The following is a 12,500-nucleotide window of genomic DNA, read 5'->3' on the forward strand; positions in this document are numbered from 1 at the left end:
TGTGTTCCTTGACTTGTAGCTGTATCGCTCCAATTTTTCCCTTCATCTTCATATGACCTTCTTCCCCATGTGTCTACTCTGTGTCTGGGTCCAACTTTCCTTCTTCCTTACAAGGACACCAGGGAGTTCCCTGGCGGTCCAGTGGTTAGGACTCCGTGCTTTCACTGCCGTGGGAAGCCATGCTGCGTGGCAAAAAAAAAAAAAGAGAGAGAGAAGACACCAGTCATTGGACTTAGGGCCCACCCAAATCCAGCATGACCTCCTCTTAAATTGGTTACATCTGCAAAAACTGTAAATCCAAATAAGGTCACATTCACAGGTACCAGGGACTGGAACTTGAACTTCTGGAGGACGTAATTCTACCCTCTACACATCAGCAAGTCCAGATTCCGAGCCTGCAGAAATGGACTCCGCCTCTTGGTGGGAGGAACGACAAAGTCACACTGGATAGGAGCGTGAGTGTCTGTGTAGACCACGCGGGAGGGCTTTGTGGACATTTTGCCATTGACCGTACCCTCCTCCATCACCCATTCTAGATTTCCCTCGCCCTCAGAAGGCCTCTCCACGGGTCGAGGTGATTTTCATGGAGGACTGAACCACATCTTTATCCACCACAGGTCAGCGCGTTTCATTGCTTTCCCCTTGTCAGGCCACCAGCGTGCAATCGCCTGTTTACAAACACCGAGAGACACACTAGCGAATCCGTGTGTCACGGACATACTTCTTGCTGTCCTTGGAGAGCAGCAACTCTAGCTCGTGATGTATTGGCAGGGCAGGTTTCATTTCAAGTTCTGCAGAGCCCTTACCATGAGCCCTGATGGAAGCAGTACCCGCCACCCCAGAAACCAGGACCGCTGGTTCAGGAGGGCCTAAGATCTCAGAAATGGGGAGCACAGATTCCCCAGATGGCTCACTGGGAAGCAATGGGAGAGCAGCCAACGCTACTCTCATTCCTTGGTTCACAGCACCATGGATTCTATCCACTGGGGACACAGCACCACAGCACCACGTATTAACTATTAACTCAGTGCATTCGTTACATTATGAAGTAACACTCCACAGCCCCACAGGGTGTATTCCCCGAGCTGGCGTCTTTGCAGAGCAAGACCACTGACTCCCATGGTCGTGTGCCTATTGTCACACCTCCTTTCTTGGAAGAAGAGTCCCTTACTCCGAAGCACTGTTACGTGGCATACTATGTAAGCCCTCAGATTGCTGGCAGACACGCTATGCACAGGAAGGCCAGTCCATATCTGGAGTACAACCAATTATCGCCCCTTCCAAGGTGGAAGGAGCCCAGTGTAATCACCCTGCCTCCAAACGGCTGGATGGTCCCCTGGAGGAATGGCATCACATTGAGGGCTGAGGTCACTGCGCCGGCGGGTTGGGCACTCAGTGGTGGCAGAATCAGGATCAGCCTCCTCCGTGAGAGGAAACCCTAGCTCTTGGGCCTTTGCAGAACCTCCAGCCTTTCCACTACAGCCACTGCCTTCACGGGTCCAGGGCACCACGGAGAAAGGCCAGCTGACCTCCGCAAGGCAGAGACACAGGACCCACACCCTTTTCCCACGCACCCCTTTCGGTGTGCTAGCTAGCTCCCACGCTCTTCTCCAAATCATCTAGTCTTTGACTGTGATACTGTGATTTATGATAAGAAATATATATACTTGGTATTTGTCCCTGTTTCTGGCACAGAGCTCCTAAAACCCTTGGAATTTCCTAAGTGATGAGAGCTATAAAAGTGTCTTTATTAAGTGAATGAGGTGACTTTGGGACCCCACCTGAGGATGGGGGCTGGTTGCCAGGGGAACCAACCAGGTGATTAGAGGGTTGGGATTTTCACTTTCTCCCCCCATCTGCCTCTGGGGAGGGGAGAGGGGCTGCAGGTCGATTCAATGGCCAATGGCCAGTGATTTCATCAATCGTGCCTGTGTGATGAAGCCTCCATGAAAACCCACCAGGACTGGGTTCAGAGAACTTCTGGGTTGGTGAACACATGGAAGTGGCTGGGAGAGTGGCCCCTGGTGAGGGCGTGGAAGCTCCGGGCCCTTTCCTCATGCCTCGCCCTGTGCATCTCTTCCATCTGGCTGTTCCTCAGTTATATCCTTTTATGATAAGTCAGTGATCTAGTAAGTAAAGTGTTTCTCTGAGTCCTGTGAGCTGCTCAACCAAATTAATTGAACCCTCAGAGGGGGTCATGGGAAGCTCCCATCTATAGCTGGTCAGTCAGAAGCACAGTTGACAACCTGGGCTTGCAGTTGGCATCTGAAGTGGGGGGTGGGGGAGCGCAGTCTCATAGTCTCGTGGGACTGAGCCCTTAACCTGTGGGGTCTGATGCTATCTCCAGGGAGACAGCGTCGGAATTGAGTTGGATTATAGGACACCAGCTGGTGTGCAAGAATTGCTTGGTGCTGGGGTAAACCCCACCCCCACCCCTCGGAATTGGGTGCAGAACCCTTTCTACCGACCCAATCTTACTCCCTCTGGGTCCCTGACCAATCAGTTAAGTTGTTTTCCATGGACACCTTTAATTCAGGCCATAGCTCTCTCTACCAAGTGGACGGCCAAGTGTATCGCTCACTGGGGGGGTTTCCCTCACCACCGTCCCCGAGGGCCACCTGAATGGGACCATAGTGACACAGCAATCCATTTTTATTAGTACCAACATAATGCGGTGACCCATCTATGAGCCGGGTCTGAGTGCTTCCCCCGCATGGGTTAGTCACAGGGAACCTCCGCCCATGAGCCCACAGGTGTGAGCTGAGGAAGAGTACAGAGTGTGATGGAGGCAGGTGACACGTGGGGTCTTGACTACCTGTCCGTGTACCTGACCCATGTAGCCTTGGGCCCCAGTTGGGCCTGGTCTGGAAGGTGCCATCTCCATTGGATCGCTGCTGTGTCTGCCAGGCCACAGGGCTCAGTGGGTCTGCCAATACTCAGCTCGTGATGGGCGGCTCTGGTTACACAGGCACTTGATAACCTGGCATGAGGCTCTAAGTCTGGACCACGGCCCAGTAGCATGACAGCACCTTCTTTTTTTTGGCTGCATCGGGTCTTCGTTGCTGCAAACGGGCTTTCTCTAGTTGCAGTGAGCGGGGGCTACTCTTCGTTGTGGTGCAAGGGCTTCCCATTGCGGTGGCTTCTCTTGTTGCAGAGCACGGGCTCCAGGCGCGCTGGCTTCAGTAGTTGCAGCACATGGGCTCAGTAGTTGTGGCTCACGGGCTTCGTTGCTCCACGGCATGTGGGATCTTCCCAGACCAGGGCTCGAACCCGTGTCCCCTGCGTTGGCAGGCAGATTCTGAACCACTGCGCCACTAGGGAAGTCCCAGCAGCTGCTTTTTTGAGTGGCGAGTAGCTCTGCCACAGAAGATATGGCCTTGCTCCAGACCTCTATGGGTCTGTACTGGGATCCTTCCACAGAGGCTTCCCACAGACTCCCCCCAGCATCATTATCTACCATGGACAGATCCCCTTGAGCCTTTAGACTGGCTGCATCTTATAGCCCTAGTGGCCTAGCGTCTTGCACTGCAGCCCAGATCTTCTGCACGGCCCTTTCTTGCTCTGGACCACTCTCAAAACAAGTGACACCTGTGCATCTCAAGACCTGCTTATAGACATTCTACCAATTCAGTGATCTACCCAGCATCATGCCGAATAAATCCCTTTTCTTGCTCAAGTTAGAGTCAGCTTCTTCCTGCGATCAAAAAGCCCTAATATGAAAAACCCTGTGAGAGTGTGGGAGAGGAAGATCGGAGACAGTCGATTGATCGAGGAGCAGCTGCTTTGATCTGAGCTCAGCAATCCGGCAATGAGGACGAGTGTGGAGGGGTGCCCCAGCATGGCAGGAGGGCAACAGGTACGGCAGGCAGCCAGGCTGGAACAGAACAGCCGGCTCAAGAGACAGACATGGTGAGGGCAGTCACCACCATAATCTCCATGGCCATTGCAGCATTCCTTAACCTGAGGACCAAATACCAAGGTGAGCCAGCCCAGGTTTCTTATCTGGACTGGTCCTATCCTGTGACTCTGTGTTTCTTTCCCTCGATGCCCTGAAGCTTGGTCCTGCTGTGGACACCATGTCACCCCACAGAAAGTTTGCACTCCAACTCACCCCTGATTGCTGCAAAGGGGTCAGGAAGCCAATCTCCTATTTTTCCAGTGGATGTACGGTCCCTGCCTGGTCTTCACCCCAGCCCTGCCATATGCCCAACTGGGAAGCCCTGTTTCCCAGTAGTCACTCATGACCTTGCCCACTGGCATCCCCAGAAGGGAGCTCCCAGGGAAGCAGAGGCCAGACCACAACCGGGAAACTGTCCAGCTTCTCACCTCTGGAGAGTCTGGACTCTTTGTTGCCTGTCATCCTAGAATGAAGAGATTACTCTCCTAATTCTTTGAGTTTGCCACTCTATTTTCCACTGCTCGTATCTTTGGTGTTGTAAGCCAAAGAAGTCATCACCAAACGCAAGGTCACCTAGATGTTCCTCTAGGTTATCATCTTCTAGGATTTTATAGTTACATTTCATGTTTAGGTCTACGATTCATTTTGAGTTAATTTTTGTGAAACGTATAAGGTCTGTGTCTAGATTCATTTTTTGGCATGTGGACGTCCAGTTGTTCCAGCGCCATTTGTTGAAAAGATTATCCATTCTCCATTGAATTGCCTTTGCTCGTTGCCAAAGATCAGTTGACAGTAGTAGTTGTAAGGGACTATCTCTGCTATTCCATTTTGCAAAACTGAAAGCCCTGTTGATGACATGGAGGAAGCAGATGGTGGGCCCAGGGGGCTTCTCACGTTCTATATGAGAACATGTCCTGGCTCATGGGAACATAGGTATTTGCTTTTCTAGTTTTGTTCTGTTGTTTTGTTTTTTTAATTCAGATGCACAGAATTGGATTACTCACTGTCCACCAAATTTGTCCACTCGAGGCCCACTTTCATTTTGTTTATTTTAAAAATAAGCTCGTTAACACCGACTAAGCCAACACCCAACCCTGACACAGGACCATTACCAGTAACTTACGTACACCATCCTGACCCCCCCTCCCCCATGCCCCACAGTGACCAATAGGCCACAGCTGGATTTATCATTCTCTTGCTTTTTAAAATTGGGAAAAAATATGTATAACACAGAATTTGCCATTTTAACCACTTTTAAGTACAATTCAGGGGCATTGATTACACTCACGGAGTTCAACCATCACCATGTCTCCAAAACCCTTCAATCACCTCAAACAGAAACTTTGTACCCATTAAGCAATAGTTCCCCCTTCCTGTCCCTGAGCCCCTGGTAACTTCTATCTACTTTCTGTCTGTATGAACTTGTCCATTCGAGATATTTCATATAAGTGGGATTGTATAACATTTGTTAGTTTATTAGTATTTTTTTTTAATTTATTATTTTTGGCTGCATTGGGTCTTCGTTGCTGCGCGTGGGCTTCTCATTGCGGTGGCTTCTCTTGTTGCAGGGCACGGGCTCTAGGCGCGCAGGCTTCAGTAGTTGTGGCGTGCAGGCTCTAGGGTGCGCGGACTACAGTAGTTGTGGCACACGGGCTTAGTTGCTCCGTGGCATGTGGGATCTTCCCAGCCCAGGGACTGAATCCATGTCCCCTGCACTGGCAGGCAGATTCTTTTTATTTTTTTCTTGTGGTACGCGGGCCTCTCACCGCTGTGGCCTCTCCCGTTGCGGAGCACAGGCTCCGGACGCGCAGGCTCAGCGGCCACGGCTCACGGGCCCGGCCGCTCCGCGGCATGTGGGATCTTCCCGGACCGGGGCACGAACCCGTGTCCCCTGCATCGGCAGGCGGACTCTCAACCACTGCGCCACCAGGGAAGTCCCACGACTGGCTTACTTTACTCAGCATAATGTCCTCAAGTTTCATCCATGTTGTAGTGTGTGTATCAGAACTTCGTTCCTCTCTATGGATGAATGGTATTCCATCGTACGGATGGACCACATTTATTCCTCTAGTTATCTCTCTACGGACGCTTGGGTTGCTTCCCCTTGTTTTATCATATATGCTTTCAGTTTAGCTTATTTTTTAACTTTATGCAAAAAACGATCTCATCTGTAGTCTTCTGTGACTTGCTTTTCTCCCCTCAACATTATATAACTAAGACTTTTTCCCATGATGTTGTTTGTAGCTATAGGTAATAGGTAGCAATAGGTAATAACGCTTAATTTATCTACCCATTCTCTTGTTGAAGGGCATTTCAGTTGCTACCAGCGGGTTGTGTGCAGTCTCCTAGTGCAGCGTATGGAAGTTTCTCTTGAATATGTGGACATATTCAAACCAACAGATGAGGCCTAGTTGTTTCCCAAGGTGGTCCTGCCAGTGTACACTCCCACTAGCAACGTGGAAATGATCCTTTGGGATCTGCATCTTCAACTCTTGGTATTTTCAGACTTCATTTTTGCCAGGACTTGCGGGTGGAAATGGTCCCTCACTATGATTTTGCATTTCCCTGATGACTGATGATGGAAGAAATGTTCACATAGTGAGGTCTGAGGAAGTCATTCTGGCTTATGCATGAGTTCATTTGAATTTGACGCTAACTAAAACAGCTTGTTTGTGGCCTATCGAACATACGTTGCCCATCTGCTTTATTAAAGAAAAGGGTGCATTGACCAGAAGTAAAGAACGTCAGGGATAAAAATATGAAATGCCTCCCCTCCTAGAACTCCTTTGATTTGATAAGACTCCCTTCCCAGGTGCCAAGGCCATACTGACTCGCTGTGGACATGCCGGTCTGTTTTTCTAAACCTTGAAGGAATGTATCCTTGACTTGTTTGATGGTCTTTGTTCTGACAAGTTCTAAAACTGTGCTGAAAACCATGCCTCTCTGGAACAGTTCCTCAGAGTCATATGAGAGGCTGTCTTCCAGGCTAGAGTCCTCACTTTGGCAAATATTTTCTTCCGTGGTTTCCTGGCCATTTGCATTTTCTCTTCTATGCTACACCTGGTTTTGACTTCTGCCTTTTTTTTGTATTGTTTTCTTTTTCCATTTGCTTTTACTGATTTGTAGGAATTGTTTGTATATTCCGGATACTAATCCTTTGTCAGTTACAAATATTACACATATTCTCTCTCAGTCTGTGGCCTGCCTTTTCACTTTCTTGAAAGAGTGTTTGGTAAACAGAAGTTCTCAATTCTAATGTAGTTAAATCTACCAAAAAAAATTTTTTTTATGAATTTATTTATTTATTTTTGGCTGCGTTGGGTCTTTGTTGCTGTGTAGGGGCTTTCCCTAGTTGCGGCGAACGGGGGCTACTCTTCGTTGCGGTGCTCGGGCTTATCATTGCAGTGGCTTCTCTTGTTGTGGAGCACGGGCTCTAGGGCGTGCGGGCTTCAGTAGTTGTGGCACGCGGGCTCAGTAGTTGTGGCGCACGGGCTTAGTCGCTCCGCAGCATGTGGGATCTTCCCAGACCAGGGCTCAAACCTGTGTCCCCTGCATTGGCAGGCAGATTCTTTTTTTTTGAATTTTTGAATTTTACTTTATTTATTTTTTTATATAGGAGGTTCTTATTAGTTAACCATTTTATACATATCAGTGTGTATATGCCAATCCCGATCTCCCAATTCATCCCCCCACCCACCCCCGCCACTTTCCCCCTTTGTGTCCATACATTTGTGCTCTACATCTGTGTCTCTATTTCTGCCCTGCACACTGGTTCATCTGTATCATTTTTCTAGGTTCCATATATATGCGTTAATATACAGTATTTGTTTTTCTCTTTCTGACTTACTTCACTCTGTATGACAGTCTCTAGAGGCATGTGGATTCTTAACCACTGCGCCAGCAGGGAAGACCCCAGAAAAAATTTTTTTAAGGATTAATGCCTTTTATGTCTGGTTTAAGAAGTCCTTCCGTACCCCAAGGTCAAAAAGATACTTGCCTATATTTTCTTATAAGAATTTTAAAGTTTCCTTTTTGACATTTAAATTGTTATTTGCTGGGGACTTCCCTGGTGGTCCAGTGGTTAAGACTCCGTGCTTCCAATGCAGGGGGGCGTGGGCTCGATTCCTGGTCGGGGGAACTAAGGTCCCACATGCCAGGGGATGTGGCCAAATAAATAAATAAATAAATAAAATTGTTATTTGCTAGACAAGCCCCTGCTCATTCATCTTCTTCAGGGGTGTATTACCTAGTCTTGACCTTTGCTGTTCCGTAAAGCCAACAATAAACCAAATATATAAACCTAGTAAAGAGAGTATAGAACGAAACCTTTTGAAGACAAGTGCAAATTCCAAAAAGATAAGCGAGTAGATTCCAGCAATATACCAAAAGAACGAGATATTATGTATGACCAAGTAGGATCTAGTCCAGAAATACAAAGGTAGTTCTGAAGCAGGAGATAGATGGGCCCCAGTCTGAAGTTTCTCCCCTGTGGACGGAAACTCCATAATAGCAGAAACTCCATAAAAACAGGATGGTGGAGGAGGCTGGCCCTGCCCAGGTAAGAGATAAGAGGCCACATATTCCCATTCCCAAAGTCAAGGAGACCTCCCCGACTACACATGCTCAGAAAGGCTCCTTGGAGGTCAAAAAGGGAGGGGGTGCCACCCCATAGTAAGTGCCGTCAACTACCCATAGGCCTCTTCACTAGAATCCATCTTGGCTAAGAGATGCACACGCACACAGGGGAGGACCCTGAGTTATACCAAATACGGACTCAGAACCAGGCAAAGCAAGACGACTGGCCAGAGGAAACCCGGAAGAAATGCCCCATAAAAGTGATTCAAACCACCACGCGGGCGCGACTCTCTCTGAGCCTGCCCATGTGTCTATCCACACGTACTCTACTCTTTTCCCTCCTAATAAACGTGTTACTTGCTTCACTACTTTCCGTCTCTATGTGGAAATTCATTCCTACACGGCTGACGGGCCAGGGCCTTGTCACCGGCCACAGGTCCCTGGTGGTCTGGTGGTTAGGGTTCAGCTCTCTCACTGCCGCTGCCTGACCTCAATCTCTGGCCGGGAACCGAAGCCCTGCTTCAAGCTGCTGCAGGCCGAGGCCACCGGAGATCAGTTCAACAGGAGAAAGTCTTTTCATAGAAACCATTACTCAGCAAATTAGAGGAAGCAGCTTAATCACATCAGTAGGTGCTAATAAGGCATTTGGTCAAATTCAACGCTCATTCCTTTAAAAAAGAGTACAAGATGGGCTTCCCTGGTGGCGCAGTGGTTGAGAGTCCGCCTGCCGATGCAGGGGACACGGGTTCGTGCCCCGGTCTGGGAGGATCCCACATGCCGCGGAGCGGCTGGGCCCGCAAGCCATGGCCGCTGAGCCTGCGCGTCCGGAGCCTGTGCTCCGCAACGGGAGAGACCACAACAGTAAGAGGCCCTCGTACTGCAAAAAAAAAAAAATAAAATAAAAAATAAAAAAAATAAAAAAAAAGAGTACAAGGTAGATCTTATACTAGTGAGATAGGACAGAAGGGAAAAGACAAATGCCACATGATATCACTTATATGTGGAATCTAAAATATGACACAAACTTATCTACGAAACAGAAACAGACTCACAGCCATAGACCTGTGGTTGCCAAGGGGAAGCGGGGACGGGGGAGGGAAGGATTGGAGGTTTGGGATTAGCAGATGCAAACTAGTACGTATAGGATGGGTAAGTGACAAGGTCCTACTGTAGAGCACAGGGAACTATAGTCAGTATCCTGTGATAAACCATAATGGAAAAGAATATGAAAAAGAAGGTATATATGTGTATAACTGAGTGACCTTGCTGTACAGCAGAAACTAACGCAACATTGTAAATCAACTATACTTCAATAAAATAAATTTTTTTATAAAGTGCAAGGCAGTGAGACAGCGTTTTGACTCTTCTGGTGATGTCACAAAAGCAGTAAGTTGCATGGAACCCCCCCCCAAAAAAAAAACAAACTTTCATTTTCAGCAAAACTAAGAGACAGATCTCCTCAGCCCCAAGGCAGTTAGAATTCGCGTCATGCAGAGTCCACAGTGAGGCGGCCCCACCCTGGCGTGTCCCAGATAGACCAGCGCACTCTGTCCAAGTAGGGAGCTGACTCTGTGATGGTAACCCTATGTCCCTAACTACAGCAAGAGCTATAGGACCTGGGGGACATTGGGAGGAGGCGGACCAAAGCCACACAGGGGATACGTGCAATTAAAGGGTAAAGAGCGGAGAAAAGCAGCTAAGGGGCAGAAAAATCTCAGAAAACACCAGAAACAAAATACACTTCTGTAGGTGAGGGGCTCATCCTGACGTAGTAATCCTACCTGCCTAAAGCAGGAGCTTGGAGATGGGGGTCAAGAGAAAGGAGAGAGCAGAAGCCACGCTGCGGGGGGAGGGGCAGGGTGCAGGGAAGACTTGAAGAATAGCAAATTGGCCCAGTGCCGGTAGAGCTCAGAAAACACTAATTTATCAATATCTTCTCCTACGGTTAGTGCTTTTTGTGTCCCACCTAAGAAATCTTTCCCAACTCCGAGATCATAAAGATGTTCTCCTGTCGTCTTCTACAAGTTTTGCTATCTTGCCTTTTATTTTTAATTTCCAGTACAACTGAAATTGATTTTTGTGTATGTTGTCAGGCAGTGGTCACGATTTTTTTTTTTCTTAAAAGAGAAGAAGAAGACTCTTCCAGGTTGAAGATGCTCCGTAGGGTCTAATCACGAGGTCCAGGTTGGTTTTCCAGACTGTTATTTTTAACAATGCCAGGAAGCTGACCAAAGTACTCTCTTCCTTTAAAAAGACACAGCATTGAGATGCAAGTCCCTTTACGGGCGGGGCATTTGCTTCTACAGACTGGGTCTTGGGCACTTTTAAGTTTTAAGCGAAGTCCTCCAGGAGTAAATGCATCTCAGGAGTTCCTGGGGAGGGGATGTTGGGGGTGCTCTCACTTTGACTACTCTCCACTCCTCTAAGAACTTAAGTGTATTGAAATGCAAGTCCTTTGGAGGGTGGAGGCATTTGCTTATCCATATCAGGGCTTGACAATTTTTCAATTGTAAGGGGACCGTTGGAAATTCCCTGGGCCAGATCACAATTCCTTCCTGGAGGAAATGCACCTCGTGAGTTCCTGGGGGAGGGGCTGCTGTGGAGTCTCTCGCTTTGGCAATCTTCAATTGACCCTTCCTCTCCTTGCTGCCTTGGGTCCCACCTTCTCTCGAAGTCCCCTCAGCCCCCATCTTTCCTGCTGCTGCTGGGGAGGGCTTTGCAAAAGCACCTCTGTTCTTGGGAAGGGTGGTGACCCAAAGGGATGTGGAAGGTAAATGCTTCTTTACCATCTTTGGGTCTCTGGCTGGGCCTGAGAATAAAACTGACACAAGACACATTAACAGGAGACAAGCATACACATTCTATTAAATGTTAACATGTACCTGGGAGCCTTCACTAGAGAATGAAGACCCGAAGAAGTGACCAGAACGGGAAGATTTTCTACCTTTTAGACACAGGCATGTTGCATTTGTGAAGAATTGACAAGAGAAAGGGGTTTGGGCTTGGGTGGCAGGTAGTAAAGAAACGACTCGGAATACTAGGGTGAGACTAACAAGGTTTGTACAGACTTCCAGGCCCTCGCTCCCGTCCCTGGGGCACGGAGGCACTTTCGTGGAGGCGGGCTAGCTCCTGCTCTCAGGAAGAGAAAGGCTCAGTACATTTATGACCTTTCACTTTCCTGCCTGGTGGTTACAACGGAGGAAAAGTTCAGTGAGAAGACTTTTTTTCTCCATGTGGATATTCAATGAACACATCTCCATTGAAGCAAACGTTGCCCTTTCTCCCTGGCTGCGAAGTGTGTCGGAGAAACATAACTGAAAACAAAATCTCCCAACCTGGAACACCTCTCCACAAAAGCAGAAAAGATAGAAAACGAGTGTAAAAAGCCTGAAAACAGAATGATCTGTGCAAACGCAGGCACCCCGCCCGAAGGATGCGGAGACAGAAGGAACATCTCCACAGGGGTAGCAGACAACAGCCCCGCCCCCCACCTCCCGCACTAGCTTTTGCCATTTGGAGTCCAGTCGGATGAAGTCAGACGGAAGCTGGGAGGTCTGCAGGGCCAGCGTCTTCCTTGATTACAATTCAAAAAGACGCTCCCAGACCCTGGAGTGGGGGAAACATTCCAGACTTGTGAGAATGACCAGAGGCTTATTTAGCCATTAAAAAGATTTACATATATTTAAAAGGACAGAGGGAGAAATTCTGAAAGAAAAAGTCTAGGAAGGGGAGTCTCTCACCTTATCTTCTCCCAGGAGAATTAAGGCTCTTACTCTTAATTTGTATTCGTCCTTACAATTGCCTCCCCGTGTTCCTATGAAATAGTAACATTACAATATTTCATTATCTCCATTGTCCTTTTAACTTTCTCTGGGCAAGGGACAAGTTGCAGGTGGTGCCTAAATAACCAGGAGGAAAATGTGAGGCCAAACGATCATCAGGAGAACAGTATGGAGACTCCGTAAAAAACTAAAAACAGGGGCTTCCCTGGTGGCGCAGTGGTTGCGAGTCCGCCTGCCGATGCGGG

Source organism: Phocoena phocoena, chromosome X (genome assembly GCF_963924675.1).
Source record: "Phocoena phocoena chromosome X, mPhoPho1.1, whole genome shotgun sequence".
Taxonomy (NCBI): Eukaryota; Metazoa; Chordata; class Mammalia; order Artiodactyla; family Phocoenidae; genus Phocoena; species Phocoena phocoena.